The sequence below is a fragment of the Chelonia mydas genome, chromosome 2 (assembly GCF_015237465.2).
Source record: "Chelonia mydas isolate rCheMyd1 chromosome 2, rCheMyd1.pri.v2, whole genome shotgun sequence".
Classification (NCBI taxonomy): domain Eukaryota; kingdom Metazoa; phylum Chordata; order Testudines; family Cheloniidae; genus Chelonia; species Chelonia mydas.
The window spans coordinates 134829866-134845062 of NC_057850.1; the positions used below are offsets into that span (position 1 = coordinate 134829866).

At 41.9% G+C, this 15197-nt stretch overlaps 1 long non-coding RNA gene across 1 annotated transcript; it reads right to left on the reverse strand.

The window, feature by feature from the left end:
* Positions 1-1609: 1609 nt before the first annotated feature.
* Positions 1610-12223, reverse strand: LOC122464303. The gene is made up of 3 exons (XR_006288244.1): positions 11928-12223; positions 3321-3324; positions 1610-1620 (listed from the first exon to the last, which is right to left on the reverse strand). It is a non-coding gene; the product is annotated as an uncharacterized LOC122464303 (long non-coding RNA).
* Positions 12224-15197: the final 2974 nt, after the last annotated feature.

Genomic DNA, 15197 nt, shown 5'->3' on the forward strand with positions numbered 1-15197 from the left:
ATCCCTGGTCATTTGTCCAATCTTCCACTTCTTGTAGGCTTCTTTTTTGTATTTAAGATCAGCAAGGATTTCACTGTTAAGCCAAGCTGGTCGCCAGCCATATTTACTATTCTTTCTACACATCGGGATGGTTTGTCCCTGTAACCTCAATAAGGAGTCTTTAAAATACAGCCAGCTCTCCTGGACTCCTTTCCTCCTCATGTTATTCTCCCAGGGGATCTTGCCCATCAGTTCCCAGAGGGAGTCAAAGTCTGCTTTTCTGAAGTCCAGGGTCCGTATTCTGCTGCTTTCCTTTCTTCCTTGTGTCAGGATCCTGAATTTGACTATCTCATGGTCACTGCCTCCCAGGTTCCCATCCACTTTTGCTTCCCCTACTAATTCTTCCCAGTTTGTGAGCAGCAGGTCAAGAAGAGCTCTGCCCCTAGTTGGCTCCTCCAGCACTTGCACCAGGAAATTGTCCCCTACATTTTCCAAAAACTTCCTGGATTGTCTGTGCACCGCTGTATTGCTCTCCCAGCAGATATCAGGGTGATTGAAGTCTCCCATGAGAACCAGGGCGTGCGATCTAGAAACTTCTGCGAGTTGCCGGAAGAAAGCCTCGTCCACCTCTTCCCCGTGGTCCGGTGGTCTATAGTAGACTCCCACCACGACATCACCCTTGTTGCTCACACTTCTAAACTTAATCCAGAGACTCTCAGGTTTTTCTGCAGTTTCCTACTTGAGCTCTGAGGAGTCATACTGCTCTCTTACATACAGTGCTACTCCCCCACCTTTTCTTCCCTTCCTGTCCTTCCTGAACAGCTTATATCCATCCATGACAGTACTCCAGTCATGTGAGTTATCCCACCAAGTCTCTGTTATTCCAATCACATCATAATTCCTTGACTTTGCCAGGACTTCCAGTTCTCCCTGCTTGTTTCCCAGGCTTCATGCATTTGTGTAGAGGCACTTGAGATAACCCGCTGATCGCCCCTCTTTCTCAGTATGAGGCAGGAGCCCTCCCCTCTCACGTGCTCCTGCTCGTGTTTCCTCCCGGTATCCCACTTCCCCACTTACCTCAGGGCTTTGGTCTCCTTCCCCCGGCGAACCTAGTTTAAAGCCCTCTCCACTAGGTTAGCCAGCCTGCTTGCGAAGATGCTCTTCCCTCCCTTCCTTTTACGTAGAGACTGTCCAGTTTGACCAATGTACATGGCAGAGGCGCATTGCTGGCACATGATGGCATATATCAGATTGGTAGATGTGCAGGTGAACGAGCCTCTCATAGTGTGGCTGATGAGATTAGGCCCTATGATGGTGTCCCCTGAATAGATATGTGAACACAGTTGGCAATGGGCTTTGTTCCAAGGATAGGGTCCTGGGTTAGTGGTTCTGTTGTGTGGTGTGTGGTTGCTGGTGAGTATTTGCTTCAGGTTGGGGGGCTGTCTGTAAGCAAGGACTGGCCTGTCTCCCAAGATCTGTGAGAGGGATGGGTTGTCCTTCAGGATAGGTTGCAGATCCTTGATGATGCGTTGGAGAGGTTTTAGTTGGGGGCTGAAGGTGATGGCTAGTGGCATTCTGTTATTTTCTGTTCTTTTTTCTTTGTTGGGCCTGTCCTGTAGTAGGTGACTTCTGGTTACTCTTCTGGCTCTGTCAATCTGTTTCTTCACTTCAGCAGGTGGGTATTGTAGTTGTAAGAATGCTTGATAGAGATCTTGTGGTGTTTGTCTCTGTCTGAGGGTTTGGAGCAAATGCAGTTGTATCGTAGAGCTTGGCTGTAGACAATGGATCGTGTGGTGTGGTCTGGATGAAAGCTGGAGGCATGTAGGTAGGAATAGCTGTCAGTAGGTTTCTGATATAGGGTGGTGTTTATGTGACCATCACTTATTAGCACCATAGTGTCCAGGAAGTGGATCTCTTGTGTGGACTGGTCCAGGCTGAGGTTGATGGCGGGATGGAAATTGTTGAAATCATGGTGGAATTCCTCAAGGGCTTCTTTTCCATGGGTCCAGATGATGAAGATGTCATCAATGTAACACAAGTAGAGTAGGGGCATTAGGGGATGAGAGCTGAGGAAGCATTGTTCTAAGTCAGCCATAAAAATGCTGGCATACTGTGGGGCTATGCGGGTATCCATAGCAGTGTTGCTGATTTGAAGGTATACATTGTCCCCAAATGTGAAATAGTTATGGGTGAGGACAAAGTCACAAAGTTCAGCCACCAGGTTTGCCGTGACATTATCGGGGATACTGTTCCTGATGGCTTGTAGTTCATCTTTGTGTGGAATGTTGGTGTAGAGGGCTTCTACATCCATAGTGGCCAGGATGATGTTTTCAGGAAGATCACCGATGGATTGTAGTTTCCTCAGGAAGTTAGTGGTGTCTCGAAGATAGCTGGAAGTGCTGGTAGCATAGGGCCTGAGGAGGGAGTCTATATAGCCAGACAATCCTGCTCTCAGGGTGCCAATGCCTGAGATGATGGGGCGTCCTGGATTTCCAGGTTTATGGATCTTGGGTAGCAGATAGAATACCCCAGGTCGGCGTTCCAGGGGTGTGTCTGTGCGGATTTGTTCTTGTGCTTTTTCAGGGAGTTTCTTGAGCAAATGCTGTAGTTTCTTTTGGTAACCCTCAGTGGGATCAGAGGGTAATGGCCTGTTGAAAGTGGCATTGGAGAGCTGCCTAGCAGCCTCTTGTTCATATTCTGATCTATTCATGATGACGACAGCACCTCCTTTGTCAGCCTTTTTGATTATGATGTTAGAGTTGTTTCTGAGGCTGTGGATGGCATTGTGTTCTGCACGGCTGAGGTTATGGGGCAAGTGATGCTGCTTTTCCACAATTTCAGCCTATGCACTTCGGCGGAATCACTCTATGTATAAGTCCGGTCTGTTGTTTCGACCCTCAGTAGGAGTCCACCCAGAATCCTTCTTTTTGTAGTCGTGGTAGGAAGGTCTCTGTGGGTCAGTATGTTGTTCAGAGGTGTGCTGGAAATTACAGAGCAGCTCCAAATCTGTCACAGACAGATCCCTATTTCTTTGGAGTTCTACACATGACTTGTATCTTTAATGTAGATTTTAAACTGTTTTTGTGTCTTCAATAAACAATATCCCTCCTTTTATTCAAGTGTTCAACATACAGTACAGTTGTGCCACGGTCACATGATGCCTACGTTTTCTATATACACTATCTAATAAAAGACCATATACACAGTCTTGAACCAAGCAGCACTGGGACTCAGGGCACTTTCCAAAAAGAAAGGGCATGTGCCAACTTACAATCAGGATTTCAACCTCTCCAAATACTGGCAAGGTACTTACATTACAGTTATGAACGTGAGGCACCCACCCCTCTTTGGGCTCAACCACGCCTTCTAGGTTCACATTTTCGGTCAGAAAAAATATGAATTTCCTCATTAAACATCAGAAGAGATGACATCCTCCCAGCAACAAACTGGCATTAGATGTCAAGTAGTACTCTGGCAAGAAACTGTCATATTCATCCATGATGCATCTGAGAGGTGAGGATAGGATTCAAAAGAGGAGATTTATCAATCAATGACAAGGCAAATCCATAACACATAACAACCATTTATTTCTGATGACATTAGATTATTTCCTGCCAGCTCATGTCTGGATCTGTCCAGGGCTGGATTTCACTCCTCCCTAAAAGAGTTATTACACTTCAGAGATAGAAATGAAAATAGATGAATCAAGTACCAAGTGGGCTGTGCAATGTATAGAACACATCGTGAAGTGCTACTTGCGCTCTGCAACACATGTACATATGAACAACCCTAGCTTTCATATGCCTTGGGTAATTTGAGTTTAGAGCAAAGTTGCTAATACAGTCGGTAGGAGAATAGACCACAGTGTAAGAAAACTGTCTGGAAAGAAGTCTGCCACGATGTATCAATAAACAGAAGAAAAATAATTGTGAATGATGACAATTAATAATCTTCTGTTCCATTTTTGAATGAGCTGTTCCATTTCTACTAAGGGCCATGCTTTCAGAAGGGCTTAAACTTGGCAGGTAATCTTGAAATCATGTAATTTTTCAGGAACTATCTATTGTGGGCACAAATGAAAGGCTCCTAACATCAAACTACCTGCTTTATTGGTGTGCTTCCGGAAATGAGGTAGCTGTACAACAAATACACATGTACAATTGACTGTGATTACAAAATTAGAGGCCCCTGTGAATGTAAATGAATTTATACAAATAGGATTATTACCCTCTGCCAGTGACATCACAGTATTTGAGGTAATTTTTGAAAATTATGATGCTACATGCCAAGGGTCTTGAAACAAGTGTTAAGTCTTGGCTGCTTGCATTTGTCATTTTATGTAATGATCACTTTCTGAGAATTCCAACAATTAAAGATTACATTGAACCAGCTTTGCAAAATCAATGCAAAATCTTTTTCTCCCTGAAGAAAATTACTAAATTGCATTATTAATTATAAATGTGTGAGACAAAATTTTGGATTGAATTCACACATAATACCCATACTATGTTGTACTGTATGTTTTAGGGTTTACAACAAATTATAGACACTGGTGTTTTAACTATGAGTCAATGTGAATTCCAGTTAGCAGGGTTACCCGTCTTCAGTCTTACTCCCCCTGCCTATGAATAAATTCTCTAAAGAATGCAATTTCACTTACAGCTATTCTGTTCCACCTACTTATTGAAGAGAGTTAGCATTGAGCTGAAGGAATAGTAATACAGGTTTTAACCTCAATGAGATGGTAAAGGAAACATTCTGGTTTTCAATCAGTCCCACTAATGGAGCTTTTAAAATCCTTGGTCTCCAGACTATGTTTATTGTTGGCTTTGGTAAACATCCATAATTGACTGGCGATGCAACAACAAAAGTCACTCCATGCCAGGGAGGGTGGAAAATTGTCACAAACTGTCTCATTAAGACATCACTTAAGAACATCAGCTTTTCAGAAGGAATTTTCTAGTTTCCTAGCCATTCCCATAACATTATTTAAGGGGAAATTTGATCATAACTGCTGATGAAAAGATCCCTTTCAACTTCAAGTATTAAAATATGAGAAAAGGTCTTTGAAAGCTGTGATCACATCAGAAACTAATTCCTGTGCCATTTTAAGACTGATGAGACTGACTTTAATAAAGCAATGCAAATATTAATTTCCAATTGAAAATACAGATTTCATTTAAAGTAAAATCATATCTGCATATTTCTTTTCTGATCCATTGGTCTGCTGGTGATACCCACAGTTTATATTCTCTCGCTTCAAATTGATTGATGAGCCCTGAGTTTTAGGGCCTCTGATGATGACTTTACAAAAACTGCAGTGCTAAGTCTTTTCAGAAGACTTAGGAAGTAGCTAAATTACCCCATTACCATATGTCTTGGAAACATAGACATAGTCCTAGAATTATCCAGATTTTGTTTAGCCTATCAGAGTAGTGGACTTGTTACGGGACCTTTTGAGTAGTGAATGAATAAAACCTGACTCACAAGACAGCCACCACTGGAAAGTTCATACTTGTTTTTCCCTGCCAGAGTAGGAGGGTTTATTTACAATGTAATGAAGATAAGAGTTTCCACATCTATTTATTATTTATTATTTGAATTGCAGTAGCACATACAGAACGAATCATATACTTGGATCCTACAGCACTAAGCACTGCACAAATTTAAATCCATCTTTTCAGTCAAAGGGTTTGCCAACATATATTTCAAACAAGGTGTACATTTTTTATACTTTGTCTAAGCTGATTTAAAAATGTGATTACAAAAGATCTCTTTCTCTATATGTTTTACTGGGTTTGAGACTAATTTCTTAAGAATCCTATTTGATTTGTACAGAACCCTATTTGGATCCATCCCTGTTAAATTTTATACACTAGGGTTTTACATCCAAGTCAAGCTGGAGGGGGGAAATGAGCTTAAAGGAGAAGACTTGTATTTCAGAGCAATAAAACTCCACATGCTATCCAGCCCCAGCTCCCCCTTGAAATTGTTAGTTCACCCAAATCCATCAGTGCTCCATTACTTTCATGTCATTATTTTCCACTAAAGTGTATTGATTCTCTCCCTTCTTGCACAGTCCATTAGTTCTCCCTTGCTACCCTACACCTGGGATCCTACCAGCCTTGTTACTCTTTGCAAAGTAACTGTAACACACTCCCAGTCCCAAATTTCCCCCACAAAGCATGTATTCTGCACTGACTGTCCCTCTCCTGGTCCATTGTCCCTCTAAGGGTACAAAACACAACAGCTTGACATCTTAAACAGTTTAACTCCAGCACACTGGATTTGATTAAACAATCAAAGAAGGTTATTAATAAAAGAAGATAGGATCTTCTGTGAGTATAAGCATTGGCAACACAGTTAGAAATGGTTTACAAGAAAAATAAAGATAAAATACTTCCTACTACTAAACTTAACAAACTAGACTTGGTTTAAAGTGAAATTCTTACAAAATACCTCCAGCAGCCTTACTGACCAACCTGTAGGTCAGGACCCATAGCCCGAAGTCCAACAGCTGTTTCTTTTCTCTTCTCAGGTACAAAGAGAGAGATGGACAGGGAGAGAGAGGGGTAATTGGTGGTGTTTGTCCTTCCTTTTAATAGTTTCAATCCCCCTTTTGAAAAGCATTTCTATCTGAGAATAAGGAGACAGTGAGGCTGGTTTGGAAAGATGCTTCCTGCTGGGTTCTTTCACCTATGTATGCTCACATGCAGATATCCTTTTGTTTGCTCCCTTTCTGCATGATGACTCTGTTTACCACTTAAATGCAAATTAAGGCAACCACACATCCCTTTGCTGAAGACTTGCTTGACCAGCTCTGTCTAACTGGGGCTACGTGAGTTTGAACAGGTCCCTTTAACATTATACAGGGAATTTCATAACTTTACAAAGAATGTTGCTACATACATTTCACCATGATATTACTGACCAGTGAGTTATTAGTTTTCAAATGATACCTCACAACACATATTTTGTACAAAGATTATGACAGTAGTGTGGGGGGTCTGAATAAAGAGGTGCATTCTGTCACACACACCCATTCAAAACAGTAGGCATCATCTAATAATGTACAATAAGAGCCCACTACACCCCTTAGGAAAATGTGACCCTTATAGTAACTAACCCAAAAAATATCAGATGGTCCAACTGAAGTTTGTGGTGGTGGATAGTAAGAACCACAGATCCCTCTTGGGGAATACAGCCATATAAGACACTGATGTGATCAGGGAGCAATATCAGAATTTGATAGTTTCAGTGCAAGAAGCAAAAGGGAAAGTCCCATGGACAATGGAGACAATTTTAGAAGCATAAGTGATGGGTGCCTCGAAGAAAAGCTGTGTCTGGAAGTAGACCCCACAGAGGAACATGTGTGCTTATCATAAAGGAAAATTCTGGTGGCACTATATAATCCAGTACACAAGGTGCTTGAAAGTCTGCAGAACTTGGGTTGGTAACACTTATAGAAGCCAGAGCAGCCTGAGTAAGCAGCATGGTAGTGGTAAAGAAGCCATCAGGGAAATTATACCTCTGCATAAATCCCAAACCAACTGGGCATTAAAAATATACCACCATGCACTGTCCACAACTGATGATGTCTTGCCAGAACTTTCCAAAGCCAACATCGTTATGGTCTGTCATGTGAGGAATCGGTTTTGGCACATAAGCCTGAATAAAGAGTCCAGCATGCTGACAATTTTTGCAACACCATTTGGTCACTACTGATGATTATACATGTAAAAGGGCATAAGCCCAGCTCCAGACATGTTCCAGAGAAGACTCACCCAACGGCTGGAAGGACTATCTAGGGGGAAATAATTGCAGATAAGATGGTATTCTTAGTGTAGGGGAAAAGATCAATGGGACCTTCACAGATATTGTATTGTCTGACCAACTTCTGTCCACTCCTGGTGCAGTACAGGAACCCATACACCGGCTCACATGGCAGGATTTTGAATGGAACTGGACAAATACCCAAAAGCAAACATTTGATATGCTGAAACAAATGATAATGGATGCCCCTGTCCTGAAGCAATACCAGCCAGGAGAGTCACTGACACTGCAGTATGATGCACTGGACAAAGGATTGGGTGTAAGTCTTTTGCAGAAGCCAATTGCGTTTGCCGGCAGAATCTACAGTGGTACCCCAAATAGAAAAAGCTTCTTGCTCTGGTATTTGGACTAGAGTGATTCCATTAGTACACCTACAACCACCCAGTAATAGTGGAATCAGACCACAAATTCCTGACATCATGAGACAATCATGGCAAAGCGCCTTCTTAGTTCTCCAAAGAGATTGTAGCTCATGTTGATGTGCCTCCAGTGCTACTAGGCAAAGATCAGATCTTATCTCGGACTGTTATTAGTGTTAGCTGACACTCTGAATATGGCATATATACACAGCATAAGCAAGTTCAGGGAAGGGATCAGGACACTGACTCCATTAATATACTGCACTATCTCCCCATTTCAACAGCAAAATAAATGAAAATCGAAGAGACTACAGAAAAGGACATCCAGCTAGAGGCTGTCAAGATATCAACACTAGCAGCATGGATAGAAGAATTTTTAAATCAAGAGTGGATGTTTTTTCTAGAAGATCTGCTCTAGGAATAATTTTGGGGAAGTTCTATGGCCTGGGTTATACAAGAGGTCAAACTAAATTATCACAATTGTCCTTTCTGGCCTTGGAATTTGTGAATCTAAAAAAACCAACAACCCTGCACTAGTAGAAGCAAAACCATATTTTCAGATCAAAGATATTCTGAATGTGCAGGATGGCTTTATATTTTGAAGACAGAGAGTTGTTGTCCCCACCCCATTATGTAAGCATGTCACATAAAAAATACATGCCTCACATTTGGGCATTGACACTTGTCTTAGATGGGCTTGAGAGTGTGTTTTCTGGCCAGGAATGAATATTCAACTTTGCTCCTAGATGGAAGGGTGTGATGCCTGCTGCTCATGTGATAGCTGCCAGGAGAAAGAGACTCTGTTACCACATGAGCTGCCCACTTGACCATGAGAAAAGGCAGGAGCAGACTTATTTATCTTCAAGGAAAAGCTGTACTTGACTACAGTGCACTACTAGTAAAATTTTTGAGAGGTCAATGCCCTGCCCGATACAAGAAAGCAAGTCAGTGGTTGGAAAACTGAAGGCTCACTTTGCAAGATATAGCATTATGGACACTGTATTTACTGATAATGGACCCCAATTTGCCTTTAAAGAATTCAAGGAATTTTCATGCAAATAGAAGTTTGACGACAACACCACCTCCCCAACATACAGAGTAATGGGAAGGTGAAATCATCTGTGAAAACTGCCAAGAGACTGTTACATAGGTTGTTTCTTCTGTTTCAGACCCCGGTTAACATTTTTGGGACAAAGTACCAAAGCCTATTTACCAGTGCTGGGAAACCTGTTGCAGGCAGAAGGATGGGGATACCACCATGAGGAGATGGCCAACAATCAGAGAAAGCAGGCATTATTACAACAGGTCAGCTAAAGACCAACCAGCCCTGGAGACAGGCATTTCTGTGCAATCCAGCCATGAGAGAAAAATCTGAAGGAGCCAAAGGAGTTGTGAGGGGTGCAGTGGCACCAGGCCATATGAGGTTACCACTCACGCAGGACAAGTAATCCAAAGGAGTAGGAGGCATTTATAAGCGAGCAGACACAACACCCAGGGTGAGTCTTAAAAGATAGAGATCATCACAGAATGGAGAAACCAACAACCATCCTGAGATCAACCCCACAGGCAGGGAGGAGATTCCATAGAGAGAGAGTTTGCTAGACTCTGAGACAGAGAACAGTTGTGCTCAGGGTGGTCACCTGTTGAGGAGACCAAACTATTTCAAAGACTATACAGCTAGCTAAGTCTGTGGTAAAGATGAGACTCCAGCTTGGCAATGTGCTAGCTATCTCTGGCTGAAAGGACATAGGATGAGGGTCTGGGCATCACATATTTGTTTTTAATATTTATATTAAAATGTTTATAAAATAGGGAAGATATATCATGATCAATAAGGCTATGATTTAGTTACAGGTATTTTTAGTAAAAGTCATGGACAGGTCAGGGGCCATAAACAAAAAGTCACGTCCCCTATTCTGTCCATGACTTTTACTAAAAATACCCATAACTAAATCTTAGGTGCTGGTTGGGGGACGCTCGTGCGGACGCTGCTTTTCCTGGGGGTGGCGGGGGGCACTCCGGGGTGCTGCTGCTGCTTCCGGACCATTGCTCCGGGGCAGCCTGGGACTGCTGCAGAAGTCATGGAGGTCCCGGAAAGTCAAGGAATCCGTGACCTCCGTGAAAGACTTGCAGCCTTAATGACCAGTAGTACTGGCCCATGTTCCCATGGAAATAAACCATGACTTGGCTGCAGGGACAAGTTGTGAGAATAGGCAGACCCCAGCAGAACTGGAACGACTGTCAGCAGGGACCATTAGAAGAAGAAATCCCAGCCATGAGGGGTTGTGCCTATAGTGAGTCAACTCTTCCACACCATAGTAGGAGAGCTGAATCCAGGGTGGGTGAATGACAGCAGATTCTTTTTGCTGCTTGAGTTCCAGATGATGTCACAGGTGAACGAGCCTCTGATAGTGTGGCTGATGTGATTAGGCCCTATGATGGTGTCCCCTGAATAGATATGTGGACACAGTTGGCAACGGGCTTTGTTGCAAAGATAGGTTCCTGGGTTAGTGGTTCTGTTGTGTGGTGGGTGATTGCTGGTGAGTATTTGCTTCAAGTTGGGGGGCTGTCTGTAAGCAAGGACTGGCCTGTCTCCCAAGAGCTGTGAGAGTGATGGGTCATCCTTCAGGATAGGTTGTAGATCTTTGATGATGTGTTGGAGAGGTTTTAGTTGAGGGCTGAAAGTGATGGCTAGTGGCGTTCTGTTATTTTCTGTTCTTTTCTTTGTTGGGCCTGTCCTGTAGTAGGTAACTTCTGGGTACTCTTCTGGCTCTGTCAATCTGTTTCCAGCCATGAGGAAGTTTGTGTGGAAGCTCTTTGATACAACCGCATTTGCTCCAACCCCTCAGAGACAAACACCTACAAGATCTCTATCAAGCATTCTTACAACTGCAATACCCACCTGCTGAAGTGAAGAAACAGATTGACAGAAGGGTATAACTCAGTGTTATAAAATCACAAGCCTAATTCTCCTCTTACACCAGTATAAATTTAGAACTGCTCTACTGAAGTCAATTGTACAGTTGGCTGGGTGGCATTACGCCCCATATTCTTCAGAGTAATATTATTATGATATGATTATGGCACAGCTATGATGTATTTTGTGCAAGATTAGGCATGTGAGATATAATTGAAAAGGTTATTATTTACTGAATATGATTATCCTATTTGTATGCATGTATCATTTTGGTATCTGAAGTTAGAAATATTGTCTATGCATCTATTACAAATGTGTTTACACCTGGGGAACGACCACTAGACAGAATGCAATCCGTCTAAATGGCTGGCTGGGAAGGACAAATAGGGAGAACAATAGGTCTTAGAAGATGCTAATCTCCCATCAGGGAGCCTTCCTGGGCAGCCTTCCTGAGGATGCTACAAACAGCCTCTGACTCATGGCTGCTATAGCCCTACAGAGACATGTGACCAAGTTACCTGGTTCTGGACTCTATCATAGAATACTAGTATTTTTCCACTGAAAGGTGTGAGAACTAGTGGTGGAGACAAAGGGTTCCTGCCATAAGCAAAAACTATTTAAAGTAGGGAAGTGACATCATTGTGATTCTTTTTCACTGACTCCCCATGCAAAGGAGACATTTGGAAACACCTGAGAAACAAGGACTGAACTGGGGGAAAAGGTCTGAACCCAGGCTAGAGGGATTTCTAGCCTGTGAAAGGTGTACCTGGGGCTTTAAGCTGCAAGCAAGTGCAGCTTGCCCTCAAGAATCTCTGCAAACTGCCAACTAACAAACTAACCTACAATTAGGGTGATAATTTGCTACTCATATCTGATTTCTTTAGTATATTAAGCTTAGAGTATGTTTCTGTTTTATTTGCTAGGTAATCTGCTTTGATCTGTTTGCTATCCTTTATAATCACTTAAAATTTACCTTTTGTAGGTAATAAACTTGGTTTTGTTTTGTCTAAAACCAGTGTGTGGAAATCATAACTGGGGGTAGAAAGCTGTTGCATATCTTCCTCCACATTGAGGGAAGGGGCAGATTTCATGCGCTTACACTATACAGTTCTCTGTGGAACACAAGATGGTATAATTTTGGGTTTACACTCGGGGGGGGGGGTGCACCTGTGAAGCTGGTTAGTGCCCTAGCTGTATAGCCTTCCCATGCAGGGACTGGTCAGAAAGCCTGCCTGCCTGTTAATACAGCTGGGTGTGTCCCTATCTGTGTGCTGGTGAAAGTGTGAGATTGGGAGTGTCTCTGCAGCTTGTCACAGCATTACAGGGTGAGTGGGAGACCAGGTTAGTGGATCAGGAGTCTCAGTGGTACCTGAGTTCCAGGCAGCACCCCAAAGGGGGGGGGGGGCATATCACAGGCTGGAAAACAATAAATTTGTTTCAATACAATTTTGAGGTTTCTAAAATTGTTTTCATTCCACATCAGACCAAAAACAAGACCTTTGGAACCAAAATATATAAATTCATATTTAGGTACCTACATTAGCACTAAGCTTCCTATAATGGTTAGTGTGTACCATTTACAGTCTGTCTGCATTCCAACTCCAATCAAGGCTTCTCTGCTTTCATATTTTGCAAATATTTCTAGATGGATAAACGTCTTGAGACTGTTATTCCAAGTCCTGTTGCCTCTTGCATTTTCTGGCTAAGTGGCTTTATGCCAGCCTAAATTTACAAATAATTGCACAACAAGCCTCTTTTCACCAGAAATGCTTTGCAGAAGTCTAAGCTGCTGCCTCTGACATGATTTGCATCTTTTATTTTTAACTGACTCTATTTAGTTTTTTGCTGACATTTCCATTACTTTTGCTAATTCTGCTTTTTGCCAGATAAAATCCATCCCTGACAGCAAAAGACTTTGAATTAGATGATTATTGATGCCACAAATCAGTCTATCCTGTAGAATGTATTTTAGAGCATTTCTAAGAACACACTATTCATTCACACTTGTGTTTTGCCACATAGATAGCTACTTTTGCATGTTTCCACTTCTATGGAATTTGAATCATTGCACAAAATACTTAGCTTCAGTTTGTAGTGGTCTCCTAGGGTATTTTTCAAATCTTATGAAGTTGTCTCGCATAGTTTATGAGGTTGCAAGAAACTCCTTAAAAGTGACCTGGAAAGCTAAAAGAAAATGGAGTTTATGCCCCTTGTTTCCTTATATTGTATTAGTTTCCCCTCCAAAATTAGTTTTTTTCTTCCTGACTTTTTTATTAGTAAGATTTTATCATAAGATTAGTAATATCATGTCGAGAGAGGTCTCTGTTTGTTTGTGCTGAGGGACTGGAGAACAAGTGTGATAATGATGCTACAATATTTTGAAACCTGAGCAGCATCTTCCTATTCCTCAGTTTAGGGGAGAAGGGATGGTTCATCAGCCTGTACAAATTCTTTGGGTTTTTTTTTGTTTTTTTTTTGTTTTTTTTTTGTTAAAACCTGTTTAGATCTAAATCCAAACAGCTAGGGGGAAGAAATCTCTTAAAAATCCCTTCTCCTTCAGTTAAAGCCAAAGAAAGTACTGTTTCATTCAGCTTTCAGCCTATTGTGCTGTAACTATTCCTGCACTAATCCTCAAGCAAACTAAGAAAATGAAGACTGGATATCCCCCATTATGGCTGAAATTCAACCCTTTGCAGTAGGTCTGTACAAGGATCTATGCTCCCTTTCAGTTCTACTTAAGCCCCATCTTAAGTGGAACTCAAATGGTGCATAAGGCTTTGTATGGGATAACTACAAAGGAGTGACTTTCCTTTTGCATTACTAAGGTATACAAATATACAGAAAAAAATTGGAAGTTTCTATATCTGTTTGATTTTTGGAAAAAAAGAAATAGAGGCTGTCTTGTGCCTCATAAAGGAACAATAAAAGGTATTATTCCCCTTTGCAGTACACCTTTGGGAGAGAAGGTCTTTATTACTAAGGACACTGAGGGGAAGATTAATTCATTTGACCCTTTATGTAATCTTTTGCTCTAAAACAACAATGCAGTCTTTCAGTGCATTGCTGCCAATCTTCATTTTCTTGATTAAACACCTAGTTTACAATAAATTAGCATTTGTTTCCCTTAACAGCCATTTTGTAAAGGGAATTCTTAGTGTAATCAAAATTCTATTCACAGCAATGTCCTTGTGACCGGGGTCCTAGTGGGGAGCCAGCTGTGGTCACTCAATTACGGTGAACTGCAAAGAATGGGGCAGCCAAACCCCCAAAAGCTGGTGGATATTCTAATACTTAGATTCACCAAGCCAGCATAAAACAGCTTCTTTATTACCTTACTGGTTACTCAGAAGTCCAAACAACACAGTTCCCTTAAAGTGATCCAGCCTCAGGCCTCCATCCAGGTACCCATGTCAAATATGATGAAAAATTTTGTAAATCTTATTTCATCATATAAAAGAAAAGGTTCTACCAATCCCAAAGGATCAGACCCATTACCTCCCAGGTTAATGAGTGTTTCAGATCTTACCCAAATACACTGTACAGCCAATTCTTATTAACTAAAATCTAGAGGTTTATTTATAAAAAGAAAGAAAGAAAGGTGAGAGTTAAAATTGGTGAAAGGAATCAAATACATACAGTAATGGCAAAGTTCTTGGCTCAGGTTTGTAGCAGTGATGGAATAAACTGCTGGCTTAAGTCAAATCTCTGGAGTAAATCCACAGCACGGATGGGTCCTTCAGTCCATTGTTCAGATCTTCAGTTTGTAGCAAAGTTCCTCCAGAGGTAAGAAGCAGGATTGAAGACAAAATGGAGAAGATGCAGCTGCCTTTTATAGACTCTTGCCATGCGGCCTGTGCTTCCTGTGTTTCAAACACAAGCTGCCCAGCACATGGCTTGAAAACCTCAAAGTTCTCCCCATAGGCATGTCCCTGCATACCTTGCTGAGTCACAAGGTGTATCTGCCTTCTCTCAGTGGGTCAGTTGTATAGCTGATGGTCTTTATGGGCCATCAAGCAGGCTAGGCAGTGCTGTTGCCAAACTGTCTGAGGTCACCCAGAAGCATAGCACAAGTTTGAAATACAGACATATATAGAAAAGGAGGACTTGCG